The sequence below is a fragment of the Canis lupus genome, chromosome 20 (genome assembly GCF_003254725.2).
Source record: "Canis lupus dingo isolate Sandy chromosome 20, ASM325472v2, whole genome shotgun sequence".
Lineage (NCBI taxonomy): Eukaryota > Metazoa > Chordata > Mammalia > Carnivora > Canidae > Canis > Canis lupus.
The window spans coordinates 30187746-30209171 of record NC_064262.1 but is presented as its reverse complement, the minus strand read 5'-3'; the positions used below and the strand labels follow the sequence as shown (position 1 = coordinate 30209171).

At 35.8% G+C, this 21426-nt stretch overlaps 1 protein-coding gene across 14 annotated transcripts in view; it reads right to left on the bottom strand.

Annotated features, from left to right (window-relative positions):
• Positions 1-21426, bottom strand: part of FHIT (fragile histidine triad diadenosine triphosphatase) — a 1380560-nt gene that overhangs the window by 1125186 nt on the left and 233948 nt on the right. For 11 of the 14 annotated variants that reach the window (XM_049097821.1, XM_049097832.1, XM_049097822.1 and 8 more), the window contains one exon: positions 4355-4427. The exons of the other annotated variants lie outside the window; for them this stretch is intronic. The gene's annotated coding sequence lies outside the window, so the exon portion shown is untranslated. The remainder of the gene's footprint in view (positions 1-4354; positions 4428-21426) is intronic. 14 annotated transcript variants of the gene reach the window in all.

Below are 21426 nucleotides of genomic sequence, written 5' to 3'. Positions count from 1 at the left end.
TTTCTTCTCTGGGATAGAAAATGTAGTCAATACAATTTGTATTCATCAGTGTTCAGACTTTGAACATGTAAATATTCTCTGTTAATGGAGTTCTAAGTCCTATATATGTCCATCTGATCAAGCTCATCAGTTATATTATTTAAATCTCCTTTGTCCTAATTTTTAAAGTTATATTATCAGTGTCTGAGAGAATATGTTTAGAACTCCCCGAATATGATTACCTATACTCTCAGTATCTTGTAATGCTTCTATCAATTTTTATTTTACATATTTTTGAAATGATGCTGCTCAGTACTATAGATTCAAGATTAATATATCTTCCTGGTGAACTGTTCTTTTATCATTAGATAAGAACTCTCTCTAATCATAATAATGCTTTATGCTTTAAAGCACATTTTGTCTGATATTAATATAGCATCCATCTGCTTTCTTTTGAAAGGTATTTGTATGGAATATTGTATCAAGTTCCTCTATTTTCTCTCAATTTTTCTATCTCTAATAGGGGTGTCCCTTTTAATAGTTTATAAAGAGTATATACCTGTTTTCCTTTCCCCAACTAACTTAAAAACCTGTTTACTGACAGCTAAAACTAATCATTTTCATATTATGATTCCTGATATGTTTGGCCTTATTTCAACCATTAAATTGGTCTACAATTTCTCCAGAATTAGGGATTATCTAAATGTATCAAGGACTGCACACCAGAACAAGCCCTGCCATATTTAGCTTATGCTCATAATTTAGCTATTCTTGGTAAGTCATTTAGACAGATCAGCAAACTATATTCTCTTAAAGCAGGAAGGTAATAAATCCTTATAAAATAAAATCTATGCATAAAATCCCATATTAATATGTCCAATCCACTAGTGTGGATTGTATAACATGAATATAAAAGAATCTATCTGTCATCTACCTCTGATGCTGCCCTTCTTCCCCCTCCCCCATTATTTTTTTTTCATTTCTATCTGATGCAGCTCTTATTCTGTCTCTCCCTTTCCTGCAATTCTCCCCCACTCTACCCCAGCTCTCTTCATCTCTTATCCCTATAACCTCGTTAATAACTTCTCTCGCACTGCCTTCATCTTACTCCCTTCCACTCAAATTCAACCTCCAGTTAAATGAGGGCCTTGTATTTTCAGGTAAGAAATTTGATCTTTACCCTGCAGGGCAGTGTCTCTCAAACTGAAATCCAATGACATAGTCTCATAGCTCCAAACATCCTGGGAGAATTTTTATTTTAATTTGTGGTTCAATCTAATGAACATTCTATAGAATTGAAATGACAACCTGATAATTGAGCTGTGCTTTCCAATAGCAGTGCCTGAGTGTGTCCTTTCTTCCCCTCATAGACTCTCTTCTGCTCTCAGTGTCATTGGCACCAAATGATCACCTAAAGTGACAGCTTTTAACTTTCAATGTGTCAGTAAGCACATCTGGCTGTTAGGTTAGTATGTCCTAATGCTAAAATTGTCCCAAGTCTGCCATTGTGCTCTTTAGTAGAGATGATTTGCAACTGAAAGATATTGTCATCAAATAAGCTTCCATTTATGAAGTTATTTAATTAATGGAGACTTTGATATGACATCATAAAAACTCATAGTGTGGCAGAGTAATGGTCTATTTTAATTGTTATGGACTAATGAGAAAAGAACAAAGGCAGAATTAATATGTAAATGATGTGTTTATATCAAATGAAAGCCCCATGATATTATGGGACACTGTACAAAAGAAGGTCTCCCAATCTTTCAAATAGAGAAAAGTAGTGAGAGAGTTGAATCATCATATGGTTCAGAGTAGTAAAGGCATGCAAATGAAAAGAACCTTTCCTGGTATTTGGAAACAGGTAGGAATGCAAATTTGCTGGAGGAGCTGAAGTGGTTTGCTCTGTTTCTATTTTCCCAGTGAAATACGAAGTGAAGGCATCAGCTGAATGGGAGAATTGGGAATGGGAGTTGGAGGTTTCAGGTACAGGTGAAGGTATAAAATTGTTGTCTCAGAGAAAAGGAGTACTAAATAAATAAGGTAGGATTGCCAAGTGGAGCAGAGGAGCTACTTGAAATTAATGGACATAAATTTAAGGTAAGTCCATAAAATTTAATGTTGCTCTCCATCCATCTGCACTCAGGCCCAAAGCAAACAGAAAGTCAAGAGTTATGCCAGATGAGGACAGAGATGACAGCACCTAAGCTAGATGAAGAGGGAAGTGAGGGCACGAGAGGAATAATGATTAGTGTATAACAGCAATAGGTTAGTAGACTGGAGGTCCTAATGAGTCAAAGAGCTCTTATTGGTGTAGGAATGTTGGTGTCACATGAGATGACATCCTTGAAAAGACAGGAGGTGGTGGTCAGAGAGATGCTTTGAAATGCATTTTGAAGGTCAGCACAATGTTTCCTAACAAGGGCTCTATGACATTTGGGATGCAACAATTCTTCATTGCATAGAACTGTCTTGAGTACTGAATGAGCATTCTTTATTCCTGCCCTCTAAAGGCTTGTAGTACTCCTTACATTTGCAAATACCCTTTAGGAGAGGGGACTTTCTTCAATTGAGAGCCATCAGTCTGAAATATGACCAATAGGCAGAGAAGGAGACATTTGCCAGTAAGAAACTCAAGGAACTGAGAGACCAGAGATGAGTCTTCCATGTGGATATTTTTACCAACAATGATGGCAGGAGGGTGATAGGCATAAAAACGGTGAACTAGGGGGTAAAATTTTGAATGCGTTCAGAAGAATGGGCAATGGGATATGGTTTGACAGCACCTGCTTTCAAAGTGTTTCTGTGCATGAGAGAAAATAAGCCATCTAGAAGAGATGGTGGGGCTGAAGAATGACACCAACTCTATTCCAGACACTGAGAAAAAACAGAGACCACCTGTGAGGGTGAGAGGGAAGCAATATCCTTAGGGGGATATCCAAGAGTATCAGTCAGAGCAGGGCTGTCCAACAGAACTTTCTGTGATGATGGAAATGTTCTATATCCATACTGTTCAGTGAGATACCCAGTAGCCACAGGTGCCTATCAAGCCCTTGAAAAGAGGCTAGTGGGATTAAGGAAATAAATTATTTACTTTGTTTAAGTTAATTTGAATGCAAATAGCCACACGTGGCTGGTGATTACCATATTGGATGGTGGAAAAGAATAAAAGGTGAAGGGGACATTCATAGATGAATGTTTAAAGATGCAGGAAATTCTGAGTCTCTGAGCCTTGAAGAAAAGGGGCAAGTTTGTCGTTAAGTTTGTGGGTCTGGGGGATCCCTGGGTGGCGCAGCGGTTTGGCGCCTGCCTTTGGCCCAGGGCGCAATCCTGGAGACCCGGGATCGAATCCCACATCGGGCTCCCGGTGCATGGAGCCTGCTTCTCCCTCGGCCTATGTCTCTGCCTCTCTCTCTCTCTCTGTGACTATCATAAATAAATAAAAATTGAAAAAAAATATTAAAAAAAAAAAAGTTTGTGGGTCTGGAACAGGAAGGTGAGATAAGTCATGATTGACAGCATCGACATTTTCAATAAGCAAGATTCAAAAAATTCATTTTCATTCATTTCTGCCCCCTTCCAGACTAATTTCTGGACCTTACTGTCATGGAAAACACAAGAGAAAATCTCCTTTTAAAGCATAAAGTGGGGACACCTGGGTGGTTCAGCAGTTGAGGATCTATCTGCTTCAGCTCAGGGTGTGATCCCGGGATGCCCAGATGGAGTCCTGCATCGGGCTCCTCACAGGGAGCCTGCTCCTCTCTGTCTGTGTCTCTGCCTCTCTCTGTGTGTGTCTCTCGTGAATAAATAAATAAAAGCTTAAAAAAATAAAATAAATAAAAAATAAAGCCTAAACTGTCACCACCATGTAAAAATTATTCCCTCTGATAAGAATGATTTGGTATTAACAGACTATCACTATTGTGTGTTTAACTGGGACCTAAGTGTTCTTTCCCCCAAAGACTATCTTGAGTACTGAAGACAAAGGGAGAAAGAGTTCTCTAACAAAGGGAGAAAAAAAAATGTAAGTTCTGAAAATTCCCTGTTAAAAGATGCTGCTTTTTGGAAATCATATTTCTTGCTTTTTTGGTGTTTTTACAAAAGAATATAAAGAAATAAGTCCTTTGTTATCCAAAGAAAGGTAAAAGTATTATGATTGGCTGCAGCCATAAGACTATAATTAGTGTTTTAACAAAATAATTTTTTTAAAAAAGGTCATGCACTCCCACATCTACCCCACCACATGCACAGACTTCCAGGATGGCATTATGGTCATGCCCTTAGAGATTTAGCAGCAAACATACCAGCAAAAACTCTGTCAAACTGCCCTCATCAACCAAATGGGCAATGCCAATCTAAGCCCAGGACCACTCACCCAATGGAAGAATCTCAGGTTCAAGCAGGAGACAGGCAGAGTGTCGGTAATAATATCTGGATATTTCTCAACACTGCATTTGATTGGGAATAAAGGAACAATGAAATATTTCTGATTAGTTTCTGTCTCTTAGTGTTTCCAATTTCCATTTAATTGCAATCAAAACATCAAAATATTCTCAGTCTCCAGAGAGGGGACACAATCCCTGTTTAATAAACCCTAAAATACATAATTAAGAAACAACTTCTGTGGGGTTAATCGGCGCAGCTCTATAAATGGTTGGATTCCCTAGTGGACAAAGGTCAATTTCTTTTGGGCCTAAGGCAGAATCTTTTCCCTAAGTGTTCTTGCCTAGATCAGATGCCAAGCAGGTCCATGTTGTCCTCCATATCTTGTAGGCTAATTCCGACTTAAAGAGTCTTCTGTATTAACCATACTTCTGAACTTGAGGGAGAAATGAAGAACCAGAGGCCTACGCCATTGGTGAAGTTGATTCTATCAGATGCCCAGCCTTGGATCCACTTTAGGGGCAAGATAAAGATTTATGCTTCCACCATAGTAAATTTCATAGTTTCTAGTATTTGACCCAGGGTTAAACAAAGAGGCTATCCTGGCTCTCACTTTTGGTTTCCCCGAATGGGACTTTGATCAACATGGAAGCTGAAAATTATCCTGGTGCTAAACAATAACCCCAGCTTACTATTCTATTCTGTGGTCACTGCCAAAGACAGTCGTTTTGTAATTTAGTTTCATTGGGAACAAGAAGACTCAAAGGAGAATAAGTGAATGGAATGCTTAAAGTATGTCTCTGCTACTGAGGAGAAACCTTAAAAGTCACAGTGAAGAGACGCAAAAAGAGACGAATTATTAATTCCCAGTGTTTCTCTGCCCACAAGCCCCCTCTGGTGGAGGAACTAATGGTAATGAAATAGCTATAATACCAATAACCAAAGTTAAAAAAAAAAAAAATGGGGGCGGGGGAAGAAAAGGCAATCCACAACAAGACAATCAGCCCCTGTAGAATTGAGAGTCAAATGTAGTGATTAGCAAATATGAGCTGCAACTGGAAAACCACTTACAGATGAAGCAGTCTGATGAATGATTTACCAAAAGGTCAACACTGCTCTTTTATCTTCACCACCCATCAGTTTGCATTGCCTTCAATTTGTCTGGCACATAACAGAAAGCGGGCCATAAAATATTCACCATAAAAATTAACCTTATTTTGCAGCATTAAAAAAAGAAACTGAGTTGGATATAGTCTAAGCATATGGGCCAGCTTCTCAATTAGGATTTCTCATATACATTAGAAAAAGCCTTGACATTTAAAACTCCATTCAAAGAAATAATGTACTCAGCAAGTACCAGAACCCTCTGCCCCATGCTTGGGCTTTGCTGATCCCTTTTTAGTTTTCAAACAAGGAAAGGCACCATTAATCCCTTCCCAAAGACCACAGCAGTGTCAGGGGGAGGTGGTAGACAGTGTCAGCACTTCCCCTTTTACTCTTCTGGAAGCCAAACTTCTCTACAGTGTCTGCTTTTAGCTGGTGTGGATGCCAGGCTTTCAACCTCAACGTGCCTACGATACATTCTGGCAGGTGAGTTGTGAGATGAACTGCCTTCACACTCTCATTTGACAACCTTTGTACAACAAGAAACACAATGTCAGATGAAAATATAGTTTTAGGCAGAAGGGATTCTGAAAATTAACATGTTGCCAGATGCCCTTCATCAGACCTGTAAAATTCATTAAAGCCATTTTAACTGAACCAACTCCGTTGATTCCATCTGAAAATTGGCCACTTCCCTCCTCCTTCTCTTATCCCTGTATTTACCAAATGCTTCTTTGATTTTGCCAAATCAATAACATAATTTGCAACCTATAGAACAATCTAAGTTATCTGAGCTATTAAAGAATTCCTCAGGGTGCCTGGGTGGCTCAGTCGTGTGACCATCGCACTCCTGGTTCCCGGCTCAGGTCATGATCTCAGGGTCAGGAGATCAGGCTCTGCAGTGGGCAAGAAGCTTCCTTGGGATTCTCTCTCTCCTTCTCCTCTCCCTCTCCCACTCTTCTGCTTCTACTGCTTACTTGCATGTGCACACTTTTGTGCTTAAAAAAAAAAAAAAATTCCTCTCTCCAGACCCTGTTCAAAGAGAGTAACTAAATATTTACTTATATCATTGTTATGTACTGATTTGTTTTTTAAAGGGAGACTCAAAATGAAAGAAAAAAGGTCAAAAGAGTGCTGAAAAAGATATAGCTACAAGGATGTTTACCACTGTACTGTACTATTTATAATATTAAAAACTAGAAATCCTGAATTTCAAACAAAAGATTATTCAAAAGAGGAATATTATGCAGACATTAAAAATTACATGCTAGAAAAAAAAAAAAAAAAAAAAAAAAAAAAAAAAAAAAAAAAAAAAAAAAAAAAAAAAAAAAAAAATTACATGCTAGAATACTTAATGACATGAAAAAAAAGATTTGTGGTATTATTAAGAGGAAAAACACACTGCAAAAAAACAGCAGGTGTAGTATTGACAATGGTTCTTTTTGGATAATAAGAAAGTTTTGTGATTGTTGATTGGTTAACCCAGTCTGTGTTAACAACCCTCTCTCTCCAGGACCCCCTACAGCAGGAGTGATTCATAAAATGAGATATAAGCAGAAGTCTCTGAGGTGATCAAATACGTCCCTTTTTGTGCCACACTGAACCAGCTGATGGATCCATGACCACAGATTATAATCAAAGACAATAGTGGGGGAAGAAGATAAAACCTTGCAAATCAGCTGTTAGTTACCATAAGAAACAATTGCAAATTGACCTCTATATTCACCTTTTCCCCATTGGTTTTGGTTCAGGTAGATGTGATCAAAGAATAGTCCCTAGGAATCTGTGAGGTTTTACTAAAATAAAGTTAAGGCTTTGTGTTGTGTACAGAACAGTAAGTACCATTCCAAGAGAAGGAAGCCACATCGCCTCTGGATCACCAAAACACAGAGTAGCCATCTTGAAAACTGAAAGTTCACTCTCAAAACACCTTGATAATAAATATAGGCATGTTTCTAAGCTGTTTAGAGCCCAAAAAAGTATGTAAAGGATAATATAAGTAAGTGACAGAAATATCAGTCCTGCCTGGATTAACACCTATATCTTATTAGAGCAGCTATTATCTTATACTGTGGTAATGTGTTTGCATGTCAGTCTTCCCACTAGACTATAAGCTCCCTAGAGGCAAGGACCATTTCCTTTCATCATTCATAAAGATGCCCAAACCTTGTTCTTTCCAAGAGCTCAGAACCAAACTTAGATTCCAACTATATATGCTATAGAACATGACATCAATTTTGACTCTAAGTCCTTCTTATTATAAGTCATCTTATTTTTAAAAACAACTTTTTAACATTTTCAAAATATCCTCAAGGGAGGGAAAAATCACACATTAAATTCTGTCAAGTAACATTTACCTCCTTAGGCCCTGACTAATCAGAAATGACTGGACTTGGCAGCTACTTTTACCACTTGGTCTATAAGCTAAATTCAGCTCCTGTTATGCCAACTGGAAAATGCCAACATCCCTTCCCATCTCATACAACATCCCCTATTGCCAGTCACTCTAGAGTGTGGCAATCTGGTGAGACCACTCCCCATCAGATCAAGTAGAAATTATAAACCAAATTTACAGGGTCCAAGTAACCCCATTTCAGAAGAGCAATGGTGAAGTTTAAAGAGATTAGAAGGGTACCAGATTTATTACTATTGATTCCCTGCTGGCAATTTCATCGAAAGATATCCACTGCAGTTATATAAAGAGCATCTGGCTCATTTCCAACTCTTTTGTCTTCAAGTTCTTAAAAAAAAAAAAGAAAAAAAAAAAGACAGATAAAAAAGTAGAAATTGGTGGATAGGGCCCAAAGGTTTTTGTCTAGATTAAGACGCCTTCATCACTACACCCCCAATTATGCAAATCTGCTCCTACAGAGTCCAATACATTTATTTATTGAGCCTTACCACTGCCATCCTGGTAACCCAGAGAAAAAGCCAATCTATAATGACTCAAGCCACATTTCACAATAGACTCCAAAGGACACATGATGTCATTTACTAAAATGACTCAATCCAGATGGAAAGCATTCTGACCTATACATAATTGATTGACCTTTGCTATGCTTTCCTGGTTATTTATATACTATCATATGCATGAATGTATATCAGTGGTATTTACACTTGGCAGCTACTTTTGAGAACGCATTATTCAATTGGGATTTAAAGCTTTTTATGACCATTTCCTGACCAAACATTCATAAATGAAGGACAAGAAAAGATGTTATCTTAAAAATAACATTTAACAGGATCTGGAAACTCTAAAGAAGCTCCTTTGCTCTCATTGTTTTAAATTACAGTGGACAAGATCTATCTATGTAAAACTACATCCAAAACTCTGAAACTAAGGATACTAAAGGGCATTTTATCTCTCTATTCAGCTTGGGGCTGAATATGCTTTACCAAAGGAGTGGAATATCTTGGATACTTATGAGTAAAGTATCCTATCATGTAGCTAATTAGAAACCATAATAAATGACCAGGGAAAAGGGCACAGCTATCTGATTCTTTTTGACTTTTTAATTTAATTATGACTTTGGTTTTCCAAAATGGGTAAACTACAAACTAAATCATATTCACATGATCAAGATGGGCTCAAGATAATCATAGGAGAGGCAAATGAGAACATTAGAGAACACAAATATCTAGCACATGTGTCGTTACTTCCATTATGCAAACCCAGGGCAGGCATTAATAATTGATCACTGAATTCTTAGCCAAAGAACCTGATATGGATTAAAAACACTTTTCCAATAGTACTCCAGGTGAACACTACCAACTAAATGGACTTAGAACATGAAGTGAAATAGATTTGCCATTGCTGAACTAAATAATCAGAGTTTATTTGAGATCCAAATATATATCAGTAATTTAAAAGCATTAATGCTGGGATGCCTAGGTGGGTCAGTTGGTTAAGTATCTGCCTTTGGCTCAGGTCATGATCTCAGGGTCCTGGGATCAAGCCCCACATCAAGCTCCTTGCTCAGTGAGCAGTCTGCTTCTCCTTTCCTCCCTGCTTGTGCTCTCTTTCTCTCTAATAAATAAATAAAATCTTTTAAAAACCACACTAATGTCATTATGACATCTTCATAATTCAATACTCCCTAGTTTGCTTGCTTAAAGTGAATTTCCACTTATCCAAAGGTGGATTCGCTGGTACATATTGCTCTTTTGTCCTAATAATGTGATTAAATAGAAAAGGTTGTATCTTCTATAATGATCCAATTAATTCTATCTCTTGCTGCCTTATACTCTAAGATCCAATCCAAAACAAAACAGATGTTTAAAACCAAAATTTAAAAGTACTCTCTGAATCCTAAAAAACACGAAACCAAATTCAGCAGTTTTCCGTAAGTCGCGGTATGCTAGTGCTATTGGTAGTATAAGCGAAAAGTTAAAAGGAGATCTAAACAGAGTAAGATGGAAATTCTTGTATGTTGACATAGGATTATTATGCAGCAGCGAAAAGCACTGCGCATAAATCTAGAGAAACAAAAAATCTAAGATAAATCTAAGAAACAAAAAATCAAGTGGAAAGAATACTACATGCAGCAGTGTTTTCCAACTGGTATTCCTTAGTGACTAAGTTATAGGGGTCCTAACATTCTGACTCCCTCTGTTCTGGGGATTAATAGTAGCTGGAATCTTGTGGTGAGACATAGATAGCATTTATTCCAAGGCAGTATATAATATTTTCAATTTCAATCTATGCTATGATGTGAAGAAGCTGAGAAGCAGAGACATATGGTATAAAGCCATTTTTATAAGGCTCAGAAACTAAAATATATCTTGTTTGGAGATACATACAAATGTGACAAAATTATTTTTTATGAGAAAAGAAAGGAAGTATATGAGGAAAATTTATGCAGTACATTCATTCCCACAGTACAATGGTTACTGTTGGAATGGAAAGGCAGGGGAGGAGATAGGGAAGGAACACATAATTAAATGGTAATGTTACAGTTCTTAAATTGGATGGTGGGTTTATGGATGTTGAGTTTATTGTGGTTCAAATATATTGTTTTATAAATATAAAATATTATATAATATTTTTTAAAATCACAATTAAGATGCCAGGCAACTTTCTAGCTTATTCAGAAGTTCACAGTAGAATCTCAATATGTCAACTAAAGAATAGATACAACTTCTTAAGGAAAGCTTGAACCCAAGGTTCCTAAAGGTCAAAACGCTACTGATGATGACAAGATTTTGTTCTGCTATTTCAACATAGTCCACAGGTTTCTAATAATCAATTAGAATACCCTACTTGATGATTACAAGACCTGTGTTCTAAGCCAACTGGAGTATTCATGACAAATTACTGGAAACATTACCATTTTCCCATTCAAACAAAATATCATAAAAAAAAAAAAACATGTTGCTTCTGAATTAAGATTTAGTTACAAAAATACAAAGATCCATTTGAGGAGCTCGAGTAAAATGGGATTCTGGATGAGGAATTCGAGGATCCCATAGCACACAGGACAGGAAGCATAGCCAGGCCTCAGAGGAACCAGAGCCAGGAAGTAAGACGTCATTCAGATCCAGTATCAATCTGCTGGTATCAACACTCATGCTCTGGGCTACAGGGCTGGTGTCTCTACTTCTTTCTGGAATATCTGCCCTACTGTCTCTTCTTTTTAGATGTGCTTTCTCTGTTTTGACATCGACATGACTCAATATCTGTATCTCTTTGCAGCTTACATAGAAACCAAGAAGTGACCTGAGCACCACTTCAAAGTGACCAGAGAAAAAAATCTGCTTAGCCCAGCCAAGGTTAAGATCAGTCCACAGCTGGTCTAATCAGCCACAACTATACATCAGGAGTTACCAATTCAAACACCTATGGGGGCCAAGCAGGTAATTAAAGGTGTGAAACTGACCAGGTTTGAACCAAGAACCTGAAAGGAAAGGTCCTGCAACAAACAGAGATCATGCTGCTTCTGGTGTCTAGCTCTGTAATGACAGAAAGCCAGATTCTTACTGAAATTTCCTAATTTTAAAAACATATCCATAGGCCAGATTAGGCCACTGGCCTCTGCTGTCAGTGTCTTACAAAAAATGAATCGTGGCTATTTCAGGTTCAGAGGATCACACTGGGCAATCACGGCTGTAGATGCCAGCCCCTTGGGTGGAAGGACAGTTCTCGCAGAAAGGGTTACAGGTCAGGCATTCACCCAAGAAAGCTCAGATGACACTATGCCCACATACACATTATCACACACAAAACATCCTTCAACTAAACTTCTAAAAATATCTTGTTCAAGATCAGGTACTAAACTGGGTGGAGATAATTCTCAGGTGGCTCTGTATGGCACAGGTGGTTCATGGAAAAAAGGCAGTAAAGTACAAGGAAATCAGACAAAGGAAATGAGAGCGAGAAAAAGATAGCAGCATCTTCTTCTTTTCTATCCAGAGCCAAAAATGCTTCCATAAAAAAACTACTCACTACCAAGCAATTACAGATTCTTTTTTCAATTAACTAAGGGTGACACGGGGGCTCCTGTCTCAATTTCTTCAGCATTCCAGAATGGTTAGGCACAGAATCAAATCTAAATTCAACTCCTTAGCTTAGACATCACTTTCTCTGGGAAGTGTGGTCTGACTCCCTGCTCTTGGATGAGACAAGTGCTCCCACAGCACCCTGCTCACCCCCGCCCCCATGGGAACTGGATGTGCATAGATAACTATTTGTCTCTGACATGGAAGTGACACGAGGTCTTTGAAAGCAGGGATAATATCTAGTCCCCCTTTATGCCCCCAGTGCCTCTTTGTTGAATAAATACATGTAATAAGATGCATTGAAAATTTCATCTCTATTTTTTAACAGTTAATTCAGAAAAAAATATTGAATTTAGACTGAATTCTTCCCTATTCTTTTGTATGAACTTTAAAATTTTCACTAAAAATACTATAAGCCTTTTACTCAAAAAAGAAATGCATATATCATGCTAAATTATTACAAACTCAAAATTACACACTTAAAGGACTTTAGGGAATATGTAGCCATATTTAGGCTACCAATTCTTAAAGGCACCTTTTGTCAGCATGGAGATATACATAGACTTTTCCCAATATATCTATATTATTACGGATGTAAATATACTTGATATAGAGGAATAGGGCACGGTAAAACTTTCTACCTAAGAACATAATATATCTACCTAAGAACATAATTTGTTCTACCTAAGAACAAATATATTTGAAACTTATGAGAAATTTAGAGAAGTACAGTATATGCATGTCCTGCAAGACTTCTGTTCCATTCTGAAGAAATGAGTCTTGGCAAATTTCCATAGTACTGAGAACCATTTAGCAGGAATTCATTTTTAAATGAAATAGCCTTAAATCGAAATAGATATGGTATTATTTACAGTTAAGTCTTACTCTTCAGTAATTATTGAAGGTGACATTGATATGTTTTATCATTGGTAACTGGACTGAATTTGACCAAATGTCTTCTTTTTCTCATGAAAAATAGATGCAATGTTCCAATTTTTACTGCTATCTTAGCTTTGGTGATGCTTCATTATGTGCAATTTGGTAACCTAAACAATGTGGGGGGAAACAGAACATTATTTCAAAGCTATAAGTGTATCTATGGCAGAAAGGATGTTAAATGAGGTCCAAGTCCCTAGACACTTGACCCTAAGTTTGGACAATTAACTTTAAAAGGCTTAACGTTTTATCTTGAATAGGGGGAAGTCTTATCTTCTTGTCCTAACTAGATGGAAATATTTGGCAAATGTCTTCTTTGAAAAGAATTATTTAGCAATGGAATTATAATCAGTGTCATAAGGGTAGATAATGCAAACTGAAGGACAAATGGATGTATGAAGAAATGAACAGCAGCATTTGCCAAGGAAACTTCCATTTAGGGGTATTGCCAAATGAAAGGGATATCGGGTTATATTAAATTAAACATATCTCCTTACTCCAGGAATCATCAGTCTTTAATATTCATAGTGGTCCTCATGGATTTTCAGAAGGGCGATGGAGTATAGAATATTTGCCATCCTTACCGTCTATGTAAGAGCTTTATACACGTAACCACTCTTGGGAACAGCAGTGCTATTGGACAAATCTCCATTGAAATTCTAGCTCTGTCACTTAGTACCTGCATCCCATGTGCAAGTTTCTTACTCCTCTGAGTATCAGTCCCTCATTTGAGAAATTAAAGTCAAGTTTTGCCTTTGACTTCCCTTTGAAGTTATTTCCCATAATTAGTAACAGATAATAACATCTTCAGCTGCAATAATTCATCTCCTATTCAATTTACAAACTTACACACGTTCTTCTATGCATTCAACAAACAGTTGTTAAGCATTTAGCACATGCCAGGCTGAGCTGGTAACTGGACATAAAATAAATGTAGTTTCTGAAATCACAGAACTGATAGCGTCATTGGGGAGACAGTGATTAAACAGAGCAACACAGGTTAGTAGCAGGTGCCAAAAAGACTATAACAAGAGGCCTAAAATAGTCTGTAGAAGGGAAAACGTTGATGATGAAATCTGAGAACAGGGAACTAACTCAATGGAAATGAAGGAAAAATCCAACAGGCCAAGGGAACAAGATGTGCAAAGGCCCTGTGGCAGGAAGGACGACAGTGATTTTGAAGAAGAGAAATGGCAGTGGTAGTTGGAATTCAGAGAACTAAGAGGCATGATGTGGAAAAAATCAGGAGAGGAAGACAGGGGGCATGTTAGCGTTTTGAATAGTTGAAATGGTTTCCACTAGTGCAGTGGCATGATCAAACGAGCATTTTGAAAATCTCCCTCAAGCTACATTCGGAAAGTGGATTGCATGGGGACAAGAGTGGATACAAGAATGTGATTTGGGATTGCTAGAGTCCCCCAGCCCAGTCTTCAATAAAAGGCAAATTTAATCCTCTCTGAATTTAGCTATCAGCAACAACTTTATATCGTTTACCAAAGAAACAGTTTTAAATATGTTTATGCTTTAGATGTGTAGTATCTTTTTGGAAAACTACATTATTGTTACTCTTAGCCTAACTGGTTGCAAATTGTGTTGCTTACTCCTCTTCACCCATTTTCCTTCCATCAGTACTGGTATGTGCACTTCTTGTTCCTCAAGAGTGACTCAAGAGAACAAATTTATTTGTAGGAGTATGTATGAATGTTCCTCCAAGAACAAAATGAACAGTACTGTTACACTGTATTAGTTGTTACCATTCCTTCTTCTTTTTTTTTTTTTAAAGATTTTATTTATTTATTCATGAGAGATAGAGAGAGAAAGAGAGAGAGAGGTAGAGACACAGGCAGAGGGAGAAGCAGGCTCCACCCAGAGTGCCTGACGTGGGACTCCATCCTGGGTTTCCAGAGATCACACCAGGATCACACCCTGGGCTGAAGGCAGCACTACACGGCTGAGCCACCTGGGCTGCCCAAAGTGCTCTTAATCTCTTATACAAACAAACAAACAGAACATGGTAAAAGAAAATAAGCATTATACATATGTAAGAGATTACCATATTGATCACTCATCAAATTTGAGAGAAAAGATAAACATGGTCTCAATGCATATGCTTTAATTTTGAAGGACTTAGGTAGCAAGTTGGTAACTCTTTAAAAAATAGTACAGCAAAGTATATGTAAACATATAAATGAAAAATATGGGATGCAATACTTACAGTGGTTAATTCTGAGGAATGGGTTGGGTTGCAAGGATAGGGGACTTCATCTATCCCTTTATAATGCTTAGGCACTGTTTGAATTTTAGAAGCAGAAATGTTTTGGTAAAAAAAAAATAGAAGAAAAAAGGGCAGATATGAAAAACGAGTTCAACAAAATAACGTCACTGGTAATGCCAAGACAACATTTATCATAAAAACTAAATGCATTACAGTAGACTTTCATTATGTACAATTATTTTTCTAAGCCCGTGATCTGACTGGCCTATGGTATACATCTACATGCTAACCATGGACATTGAAAAAGGAGTCAGTTGTATTTGAAACCCATCTATACAAAAAAGAACTCAACATATTAAACTCACATTGACATTTTAAAAAAAATATTTTTAAGTAGGCTCCATGCCCAACCTGGGGTTTGAATTCACAACCCTGAGATCATGAGTTGTTTGCTCCACCCATCAAGCTAGCCAAGCACCCTTCACAGAAACATTTTAAATCAAATTATAGATAAACAGAAGTAAGATGTTACAATGTGAGGGATTATTTGTTTCCACTCAATTGAAAATATTAAAAGATCCAGTGAATGCTGTATTTATAAACAGAAACAATTTTCAAAGGAAAGTGGCTAAATCCACATCCAATCTGACCAATTTGATATGTCAACAATGACAGTCCTGTTAGAGACTAGAAATGAGATTCTCTTCACACCTTTCCTACTTGAGGCTGTGGCCATCTCATGATAATAAGTAAATCATATCTTAGACAACCCAGTTATGAGGTTTCCCAAAATGGGCATTCCTAAGAATCACCTTTGGGGCTTATTAAAAAAAAATGCAGATCCTTGCCTACCCCAAGAGTATGAAGATATTCTATTTTTCTTACATTATTGAATGCAAGACTCTACAATATAATGATGAATAAAAGTGGAAATAACCAACACTCTTATCTTATTCATAATCTCAACAAAAAAGCTGTCAATATTTCAACATTAAGTGTGAGATTTGCTATAGCTTTTTTCCAGTGTCATTTATCTAATTAAGGAAGTTCTGCTCCATTCACATTTTGCTAAGAGTTTTTATCATGAATGAGTGTTAAATTCTATCAAAGGCATTTTTTCCCTTCATCTATTGAGATGATGATATAGTTTTTCACTTTTACTCTATTAATGTGGTAAATTGTATTGATTGATTTTCAAATAATCAACTTGCATTCCTGGAATGAACCCAACTTTGTAGTGACATATTACCCTTTATACATATCACTGACTTTGATTTACTAATGTTTTGGCTAGGATTTTAGCATCTATCTTCATGAGAAAAATTGGACTGTGAATTTCCTTTCTGTGAATACCCCTCTCAGCTTTGGGGTCAAGGTTATGCTCCCCTAATAATGTGAGTTAATATATGATTGGTACACTTCCTCCTTAAATATTTGGAAAATTTTGCTGGTGAATTTAACTAGTATGTTCTTTATGGGAAAATCTGTAATTATGAAGCGAATTTATTTAATAGATGTAAGATAATCCAGATTTTCTAAAATGTATTCTATCAATTGCAATGTGTTTTTTTTTTCCTGGTTTTATTGAGAAGTAATTTACATTCATCACTCTAAGTTTAAAGCATACAGCACAGTTTGACTTATACTGTAAAATGATCAACAATAAGCTCAAATAACATCTATTTTCTCATATAAAATATTTTTTAAAAATAAGAAAAAAAGGAAATAAAATTTTTCTTATGACAAGGACTTTTAGGATTTACTCCCTTGACAACTTGCCTATATATCATATAGCAGTGTTAACTATAGTCATTATATTGTACATTACATCTCTAGTACTTATTTTTCTTATAATGGGAAATTTGTACATTTTGACCACCTTCCTCCAATTCTTCCTCCTCCACCCTTTATAGTTATTGGGTTTTTTGTTAGGTTGCACATATACGTGATTTCATACAGCATTTGTCTTTCTCAGGTATGTGTGTGTGTGTAATGGAATTTTGGTGTATTTTTAAGGAATTTAAACTTTTCCTTTAAATTTTCAAATTTATTGGCATAAAATCTTGGTAATATCTTTTTAATATCTAACAGTTTAGTGTTATCCTTTCTGCACTTGTGATATTAGCAATCTACTTTACATTTTTTTCAATTATTTGTACCAGACTTTTTTTAAAATTTTTTTAATTTATTTATTCATAGAGACAGAGGAGAGAGAGAGACACAGGCAGAGGGAGAAGCAGGCACCATGCAGAGAACCTGACGTGGGACTTGATCTAGGGTCTCCAGGATCACGCCCTAGGCTGCAGGCGGAGCTAAACCACTGCGCCACCAGGGCTGCCCTGTACCAGACTTCTATCAATTTCATTAAACTTTTCCAACAACCAACTTAGGGCTCTATTTTTTTATTGTTTTCTTTTTCTCTATTTCAATTATTCTGATCTTTATTTTCTCCTAATTTCTTTGAGTTTACTTTGTTTTTTTTTTAGGTTCTTGAAATGGATCCTTGAGATCACTAAGTTTTAGCCCTTTTTCTTTTCTAATGTAAGAATTTAAGGCTACTGGGGCACCTGGGTGGCTCAGTCAGTTAAGCATCTGACTCTTGGTTTCAGCTCAGGTCATGATCTCATGGATCCTGAGATCAAGTCCTGTGTCAGGCTCCATGCTCAGTAGGGAGTCTGCTTGAAGATTCTCTCCCTTTGCCCCTCCTCCCACTCTCTCTCTTTATTTCTCAAATAAACGAATAAATCCTTTAAAAAAAAAAAAGTATTTAAAGCTATCAATATCCCTGTACCTACTGCTTTAATTGCAACCCACAATTTTGACATGGTGCATTTTTACCATCAGTTAAAAATTTATCTCTAATTCTCATTGTGATTATTTTCTTCGAGACACAAAGGAAAAAGTATGTTAATTTCCAAATATTGGAATTTTTTCATTACTCTTTTGTTACTCATTTCCAGCTTAATATTACTGTGATCAGAAAATAAACTGTGGGGACACCTGGGTGGCTCAATCGTTGAGCATCTGCCTTCGGCTCGGGGCTTGATCCCAGAATCCAGGATTGAGTCCCATATCGGGCTCCTTGCATGGAGTCTGCTTCTCCTGTCTCTGCCTCTCTCTGTGTTTCATGAATGAATAAATAAATAAAAGTCTTTAAAAAAAAAAAAGAAAGAAACTGTGGCTTCAATCCTTGGAGATTAGGTGAGAAATGCCTTTGTCTAGGCATCTGAACTATCTGCTAACTGTTCCTGTGCACTTAAAAATTATATATTCTTCAAAAATAATAATAAATTTTTTTATATTCTTTATTGGTAGATGCCACATTCTATATATCTGTATATTAAATGAGGTCATGTTTGTTCAATGTGCTCTTCTAATTTTCTATATATTTACTAGCTTATTTTTCTGAATGTTCTATTAATTAATGAAAAAAAGCATGATAAAATCTCAACTAAGATGGAGGATTTCTTTATTTCCTCTTTTACTATTATAGTTGCTTACTTTTTAATATTTTGAGGTCATGCTATTTGTTTGCATACATATAGCTACACTGCATCTTTTGGTTAGTGTTTGCATGGTATTTGTTTTTTATATGCTTTTATTCTTTATATGGATTTATATTTAGAGTATGCCTCATATAGTCAGCATACAGTTGTCTTGTTTTTATAGTAACTTGTTTTATAATAACTTTTTAATAATTACTAATAACTTTTGTTTTTAAATTGAAGTATAAGTCCTTTCACATTAGTGTAATTACTTATGCTTAAATCACCATCTTAGTATGTTCTTTATTTGTCCCAGAGCTCTTTGTTCCTTAATTCTCCTTTTGTCTTCAATTAAACAAATATGTAAGGGGGTGTTATTCAATTTCCCCTTCAAACAGCTTGTTAGTTATATATTCTTTCAGTGGTTACCACAAAAATAAAATGTCTCCTTGACTTATTAGAATCTACCATGGTTGACATTTTCATCACTTCCTGGATAAGGACTTCACATCATTTTATTTTCATTTGCCCCTCATCCAATTGCTACCTTATTGTTCTTTGTTGCAAAAATAAATTTTTTAATAAATTTACATATATTTTATTTTTAAGCATTTTGTTATGGAGAGTTCTAGCTTACATAAAAATAGACTTGATAATGACATAAAACACCCATACTTCTCACTTTGCTTTAATGGTCATTAGCTCATGGCCAATCTTGTTCCTTCTGTATCTCCAATTATTTTTCTCAACCACATTATTTTACAGCAAGTCCCAAACATCATATCACATGTTTTGTAACTATCTCTTGTAACACACTCTTTAGCATGTATCTCTAAAAGATGAACAAGTTTTTGGAAACATATAAACATAATATCAATATTAAACATATAGAAAAATGAACAATGCCAGATAAATTTGGCATTAATAATGCCTTCAAATATTGTTAATATTCAAATTTCCAAATGTCTCAAATATCATAACTATTTTAAAAGTATTTTTGAATCAAGATCCAAGTAAGTTCTGCACACTGGATATGTCTTTCAACGTACATTTACCCCTTAAATATTGTTTCCCTTGCTATTTATTTATTGGAGAAACAGTCTTGTATGAATTGAGTTTTTCTACTGATTTTTTTCCATGGTATTGTATGAAATAAAATGCCCCCTATCTGTAAATTCTGCTTGTTGGTAGTTAGGTTTAGAGGCTTAATCAAATTTAGGGTCATTTTTCTTATTTTGTTTTTTGGCAAGACTACTTCATGGCTGTTGTTGTGTGTACGTCTCTCTATAGGCACAGCATGCCTGCTTGTATTTTTGTAATGTTCATAACCATTAATATCCAATGACTGAATCTTCACTATTTTTCAAACTAATATGTTGGTTCACTAACATCCTCCCATGGTACCCAATTATTATTTTCATTATTAACATGTGCATTAACTCAAGGATTTAAAATATTTCTTATATTTCAGTCCACAGCAATTCCTAATCTGATGGATGCTTAAATTGTCCCATCTTTGGTTACAGGGAGTTAAACTTCATTAGACATTATTCTGTTTCAAACAGTCTATGTTCATTTATATTTATTTATTTATTTATTTATTTATTTATTTATTTATGCTTTTCATGCCTTCCTGTGTTTCCACAATTCCATATTGGACTATTTCTCTTCTGACTAAAGAGTTCCCATTAATAATTTCAATGTAGGCAGGCTGGTAATTAACTCTCTTAGTTTTTTTTTTTCTTTTTTTTTTTTTTCTTAGTTTTAATTTATCTAAAAATAGCTTTCCTGAAGGATACGTTTTCTGGGTATGGAATTATAGATTGGCAATTATTTTCTTTGACACTTTAAATATGCCATCCCACTGTTTTCTATTTTTCTTTGCTTCTATTTAAAAATCAGCTTATAAGTCTAATTGGTGTTTTTTTGAAATTCTGTCTTTTTTTCCTTTGCATACTTTTTTCCCCCTTTGGGTACTTTAAGGTTTTTTATTTGTCTTTGATTTTTTGGTAGTTTTACTATACTACACCTACATATTTTATTTCATTTTCTTTGCTAGGAAAATTTCTTGAATCTGTGGCTGCATGTTGTTTATCAGTTTTGGAAAATTCTTGACCACTGTCTCTTCAAATATTTCTTTCACCCTGATTTTCTCTCTAAACTCCAATGAGAAGGCCTAGAGGTTCATACCACCCAGTATGTCTCTTATAGAGTTTAATTTATTTATATATTCTATTTTCTATTCTGTACTTTAATCTGGACGTTTTCCACTGACTTACCCTTCAAGTCACTAATCCTCTCTTATGATTTGTTTAACATGTTCTTAAATCCATCTATTGAGTTCTTAATTACAGCTACCCTAATTTCAAGTTTGAAATTATCTATTTGATTCCTCTAAGAGATTCCAGATCCCTGGCGAAATCTTCCATATTCGTCAATTATTTGGAAATCTTTGTATGATAACCTCAATATCTGAATCATTTCTGGATCTACTACTTTGGCTATATTTCTCTCTTGATTTTTGGTCATTTGTTCCTGTTTCCCTGCATGCCTCTAATTGTTTAATGACAGAGATGTTATTCATGGAAAGTGTTACAAGTTAGAACAATGTTATTTTCCTACAGAGATGATTTGATTTTCCTCTCTCAGACAGAAACGGTGCAAGCAGAACATCTTGATTCAGTTACAGCTGATTTATTTCCAGTTCAGTCTTATCCTAGGATGTAGCTATTTAGAGGCCTCAATTAAAAGCCGTGAATGTTTACCAGTATCCTATCTCCTTGGAAGCTCTGAACTCTATTAGACTCTATGAGACTGCCAAAAATCTCT